A 6,986-nucleotide genomic window follows, 5' to 3' on the forward strand; every position below is an offset into this window, starting at 1 on the left:
GAACTGGCGTGAGACCGGGTTGTATACAAGCCTACAAGTCCAGCTGAAATGACAGTTGGGGATCGTTTCCAGTTTCTAAAATGTGAGGATTTTTCTGCATCGAGTAATTTTACTTTAAATACTTTAAGTACATTTTCCTGATGGTACTTATATACTTTTACTTTTACTTAAAGTGGAATATGTTTACGCTTTTCTCACATAGCCAGACATTACTCCACAGCACAGCGGAGTAGCTAACGTTAGATGCTAGTCTCACATAGCCAGACATTACTCCACAGCACAGCAGAGTAGCTAACGGTAGATGCTGGCTATATTGACAGTCATAAAATGACAGTATGAACCGCTAAAAACACAACAACCTCACTGTCCTCTCCACACGCCAGTCAGGCACACTTCCTCGGCTTAGAATTACAATACGAAACGCTAAAAATACCACTACCTTGCCGACGGAACACACTTCATTGGCTTAGAATTTTTTTTTATGTCATGTAGAATCTATCTCCATTGATCCTGTTGGTTTGTTTGCTGCTTTCATGGCTGTACTACCGTTACAGCTGTAGCGCGCTGGGTTTACGTTTTTACAGGTATATCTGGCAACCCGGCCTGGCTGTCAAACTGGGCCGTTGATAACAACACACACATCAAAACATAAACATAAATTCCGTCATGGAATGTAAATTTCAAAAAGAAAAAATACTGACATTAGCATTGTTGTCAGAAAAGATAGTATTTCAGTTTAACATGTTTCCTTAATATCTGATGAGGCATTGGTGTCATTTTTGGATTTACCGTATATACCCGAATATAAGACGAGGTTTTTGTCCTAAAAATAGGCTGAAAAATGGGGGGTCGTCTTATATTATATATACACAATATATATACAAAATCACGGGGGGAAAGGTAGAAAGCAGGGGAAACAGTAGAGGGCGCCAACACGATAGGCTATCTAATTACCGGTAGTGACAGTGTTATGAATTAAATAAACAATAAAGTGCCGCCATGGAGAGGTCAAGAGATTATCTTGAGAAAAGCGCTTCAAAAGTTGGTCAAATAAACCAACACGTTCGAAACAGTTATGACGCCAACTATAAACTTATGGTCGTGAATGAGGCGGAATCATCTAATAATTGCAAAGCTGCCAAAAAATTTGGAGTCACAGAATGCAACGTTCGGAGGTGGCGAGCACAAAAAGAACGACTAAAAAATACCAACAGCCAAAGGAAAGCTTTCCGTGGACCTCAAAGTGGCAAGTTTGCAGAACTTGATGACAGAATCTATGAATATGTGATAGAAAAACCTTCGGGATGCGATGCCAATCACAATGATGAATTCAAAGCTAGCACTGGTTGGTGTACACGAATGATGCGGCGCAAAGGGCTGACACTGCGTCGTAGAACGAGTCTGGCCAAGCGCCTGCCCTCTGACTTCGAGGAGAAGTTGCTGTCTTTTCAGCGATATGTGCTTAAACTGAGAAAAACTCACTCATACCCCCTGGATCAGATAGGGAATTCTGACCAGGGTTTTTTGACATGCCAACATCTGTCACTGTTGCCAAGAAAGGGGACAAATCAGTTATTGTGCGATCTACTGGAAATGAAAAAAAACGAATCACTGTCATGTTGGTGTGTCTCGCTGATGGGACCAAACTTCCCCCGTATGTGATTTTGAAACGCAAGACTATGCCGAAGGATACGATGCCAGCTGGCATTATCGTACGTGCCCAGGAAAAGGGCTGGATGGAAACTGACCTGGTAGTGGACTGGCTCAAGGTAGTGTGGGGCAGGCGCCGCGGTGCGCTTTATAAGAAGAAAAATATGCTCTTTTTGGATGCATTCCGCGGACACTTGACGGAGCCCGTCAAAACTCAGTTGCGGAAAATGAACGGCGATCTAGTGATCATACCGGGGGGGATGACAAGCCAGCTACAGGTACTGGATGTAGTCGTCAACAAGCCATTCAAGGATAATCTGCGCAAGAGGTACACTGAGTGGCTCCTGTCAGGCAATCACTCACTGACGCCTACTGGAAAACTTCAGAAGCCAGCAGTGCATCTGCTCTGTACTTGGATCCTCCAAGCATGGGATGCCATAAGCCAGGAGAGCATCATTCATGGATTTAAAAAATGCTGCATATCAAATGCCCTTGATGGGAACGAGGATGACATTCTGTGGGAGGGGCTCGTGGAGCATCATGATAGTGATGACAGTGAGAGCGAGCATAGCGAGGCAGGGGATCTCTGTGAGGAATAGGCCTAGTTTAATGTGCAGCATAAAGGCCCATTTGCACTGCTGTTCTTATTGCAACCCCACAGTTTGGTTTGTTTCAAGACTTTAATGTCAGATGTGTTTGATTAAAAGCAGATGGTTATTTTCTATATATTCACAGTACCACAATTACAAACATAGGCCTTCATAATTATTGCATTTTTGTCACTCATTCATTCATATCTGAACTCATTGACATGAGTGCACTTTATTTTGTGACAAATTAATCCAAATATTTAATGAATGGTGTTAAAATGTTTTTTTCCAATGAATTATCACTAGAATTTCCCAATAAAATTATTTTCTGTTGAAAACCAGATTTTTTTCCCACAAAAATCTCTTTTTTTCCCAAAAATAAGTCTGGAAAATGGGGGGTCGTCTTATATTCAGGATCGTCTTATATTCGGGTATATACGGTATTACAGTACAAATATTATATATTGGACCTTTAAGTATTAACTAAAGAATTTCAATGCAGGACTTTTATTTGTAACAGAGTATTTTACAGCATGGTATTAGTTACTTTTACTTAAAGTTCTCATATTATGCTTTTTGGCTTTTTCCCTTTCCTTTATTGTGTTATATACTGTATGGTTTTTGTGTCCCCCCCAAAGGGACTTACCATCTCCAACAGAAAACACTGTTCACAAACTGCTCCAAACAGCTCTACTGTAGTCCAGCCTTTACTTCAGAGACAAACGTGCGTCACTTTGTAACACACGTTATAATGCTCGCCTAGCTGCTAGCGTGGCACGCCCTCATACTCTGCAACTGAGAAGCTAGCAGTACTTACTGTGCATGTGCGACTCCCAACAAAGATGGGACAGAAGTGAAATGCCTCACTCTGTAGCTAAAACAGAGAGCTCAACACACAGGGTGAAAAGAGGAGCTGCAGCAGTGTGCAGTTTTCTGAAAATTAAACCACATAAACCTATTCTGGTACAACCTGTAAATACAATTATGAACCTGAAAATGAGCATAATATGAGCACTTTAAGTTAAGGATCTGAATACTTCCACCACTGGCAAAAACAATGACGTATCAATATTTTCCAAGATTTATTAGGGAAGACACAGTGCTGCCAAATCCATGTGTATCAGACACACACCGTTTTTTTTTTACTGAAAATGCAACAAAAAGAAGTGAGTAATGGTGATCAGATTCACTATGGCACAGCTAGGCTAAAAGCAATCTGGGAAGTGTAGTTTGACTTTGGTAAAAGTGATCATTTTGTGATCCCGTACTCACTTTTGAATGGAATCTATTGAATTAAACCATGCGTTGGTACTTACTGGAACACTTTTCAACATCAAAACCAACAACCGATACACCAATGCACACGCTTTTTCCTAATGTGGTCACAGGGGCAGCAGTCTATCCCAGGATGCACTGCTCGACAGCGGAAAGGACCGGTAACACATTCTTTTTAAAGAACCCATTGTTTCTGTTAGGGAATTTTTGACCCATTTTCAAAAAGTTTCAAAAATATTAGAAATTTGTGTTTCATTCAACCAAATTGTCAAAAAAAAAAAAAAAAAAACGTGTATGGTTCCAAGCAACGCTCTTAACAAGTAAAATAAATGATCAGTTCACTACTTTCATTTAATTTGGGTGTTTTATTCCATTTTTGAGCATTTAAAGAAAAAAAAATGATGAAAGAATGTTGGAAAAAAAGTGACAAAAATGTGCTGTTTTAGTATATCTGTGTTAATCATGAAAGCTGAGTGACCTTGCAAAAAGCACAGGATGCCCTGAAGGCAGCGCGCATAACGTGGAGGAGAGGCCGAGCCTGACCAGAGATAAGAAGAAAGCTACTTTTTGTGCAAACCTTATAACTAACTTGACCCCCTACTCCTTTAAAAAGCCACTGTCGAGGCCACTCGTCACTCATTTTTTGTACTTACACTGAGTGCTGTAAACTGACTCTGCTTGCGCAAGTAAAGTAAGCTTAAAGAAACAACTCCAGTGATTTTGTCCATTCTTTGATAACTAATTCCAGTGACCGTTTCCTAACAATTTCCTGGAAAGGAACTGACGTGAACTGATGTGAATTTAATCCAAGCTGCAGACAAACTTTGTGATATTCACTTCAAACCTGGCCTACAGCAGTCTTAAATGGTCCAAAAAAAATGTAAATCTACAAAACCATGGGATAGAATACGACTTCAGGAATCAGGATTGGGATGTGCATTTGTTGTCACTATTTCTGCAGTTCCCAGGCTTTAGTGAAAGCCGGGGCAGCCCAGTCCCGTTGCAGCTGGGGTTCCTCATGTCCTGCTGCAGGCCCCTTGTGTCGCATCAACAGCCCTCGGACTCTCAGCCAGGAAAACTTTCCACACAGCTTTGCCTTCCACTAACACACAAGACACACACACACACAATTGGAACACTTTATAAGCAGTGGTGGAATGTAACCAAGTTCATTTACTCAAGTACTGTACTTAAGTACAAATTTGAGTTTCTATTCATGCCACTCTCTACTTCTATATTGTACTTTTTTACTCCACTACATTCATCTGACAGCTTTAGGTACAAATTAGGATTTGTGACCGTGCAACGGTCGAGGGAGCCTGAAACACATTCACAGAAGCAATCCATGGAAACAAAAATGCCTTTATAGAGCCTCTTTCCAAACCATGCAAGGGTATGCATGTTTGTTTTTTCCCCTAATGCTCTGACTTTCTACATCCCGGTCTTTAAGTTCATTATACAACAATAACACTGTCTTGTTAAGCTATTTTCTTTCTCACTTCCCTTGTTGGAAGAGGGCAAAAGACCACGGTCAAAAAAAATCATCACTCAGCGTGTTTTCTGTTTTATTCTTCGTGTGACTGTTCCTGTTTTCCTGTGTTGCTGTGATGAATGTTTCTTCTAAACCTCAGGGAGGGAATTCAACATTGTCTGCATACGCTTGCGCAAAAGCGAACAAAAAGGAGGGTGCAAATCACAGCGGCCTTGAGCATAAACTAAAAACAAGACTAAAATAGACTGTGTGTGGATCCAAGTTGATCCAAGTGGAACTAAAAACTATTTATTGTGTGCATTCAGTTGATACCAAATTACGCTTGCACTTGTATAAGCCTCTCTTAAAACCAAAACTAAATTTTGACTGAAGTGAATCACCTCTATGACAGATCAGAAGTTGCATTTCCTCTACATTCATTCATCAGAAAACTGCATAACTGTTAAGAACATCTGCAACAAGCCCAGAGAAAGGCAGAGATTGGCAATAATAAAATACATTTAAAGGTCCCATGGCATGAAAATTTCACATTGAGGTTTTTTAACATTGATATGTGTTCCCGCTGCCTGCCTATGGTCCCCCAGTGGCTAGAAATTGGTGATAGGTGTAAACCGAGCCCTGGGTATCCTGCTCTGCCTTTGAGAAAATGAAAGCTCAGATGGGCCGATCTGGAATCTTCTCCTTATGATGTCATAAGGGGAAAGGTTACCTCCCCTTTCTCTGCTTTGCCCGCCCAGAGAATTTGGCCCACCCATGAGAGAGAGACATCATGGCTTTCAAATGAGCAAAGTGGCAGTTGGTCAAGGCCACACCCCCACCCTCGAAAGGGGAGACTTGTGGGTACCTAGGGAACTCATTTTCATCTGGAGGTCAAAGGGTCAAGGGACCCCTTTGAAAATGGCCATGCCAGTTTCTCCCTCGCCCAAATTTAGCTTAACTTTGCACCATTATTTAGTTTGATATGATTCCAATATCTATTTTTTCACTAGTTTCTCTCTAGCAACACAACCAACAGAACGCTGAGGGAGATGCTTGTCTCGCATTGGCAGACCTTCCTACACAGCGCTGCGGAGGAGCCCAAAACAAAGAGAAGCATACTTGATCCATCCCCTCAAAGGCACCAGTTTCCCTGGCCTCAACAAGGATTTTGACCTCACATCTTTTTTTATAGTTATGCCTGGATTGTCATGGTAAAGCCTTGGTTCTGTTTTTCAGTCCTTGGTTGTCTCTGGGTGTTTTGTTTATATGACAATGCCCAAAAGAGTTTCTTTGCTTTTTTTCCCCCTCCTCCCCCTTTGTTTTTTAATTCAATGCTCTTGATAAGCTGTGTTTTTTGTAATTCATCCATCCTTTTTGTGTTTCTAAAAACACTGAAGTATATGTTGCCATTTTTTGTTGGCTGTACTCTGTATTTTGCTTGATTGAAGATGGGGGCCTAAGTGCTGCATTTTGTACCATGTGTTGTGTATTGGGTCTGTGGGGTTACGCCCCTGGAGGCCAGGGTGAGCATATCATGCACTCACCTGTACACACCTGCAAGCTATAATCACTGTGATGTTCTGTTTGTGTCACTACACCCAGAGGAAGGCTCAAGCCAACACACGTTGCTGTGCGTCTTGCCCCTATTTATAAACCTTGTGAGTGCCCTGGACATGATTTTTTTTATGACTTTCTTGGTCATAATTCTTCTTCCTTTTTGGAATTTCTTTATATAGCACCTTTAGAGCAAGCCACAGGTATCCAAAGTGCTTTACATTAAGGAACAAGACTAAAACATGAGATTTAGTCAAATCAGAATAGGTTACATAAAAGCAGGAGGAAGAAAGGAAAATGTCAAGAGTGCTACTATGTATTAAAAGCCATTCGAAATAAATAGGTTTTGAGCTGAGATCTAAAAAGAGCTACATCTGTAATAGTGTGAATGTCAGGGGGTAAACTGTTCCAAAGTCTTGGGGCAGCAACAGCAAAAGTACGATCAC

This window comes from Perca flavescens, chromosome 18 (genome assembly GCF_004354835.1).
Source record: "Perca flavescens isolate YP-PL-M2 chromosome 18, PFLA_1.0, whole genome shotgun sequence".
Classification (NCBI taxonomy): domain Eukaryota; kingdom Metazoa; phylum Chordata; class Actinopteri; order Perciformes; family Percidae; genus Perca; species Perca flavescens.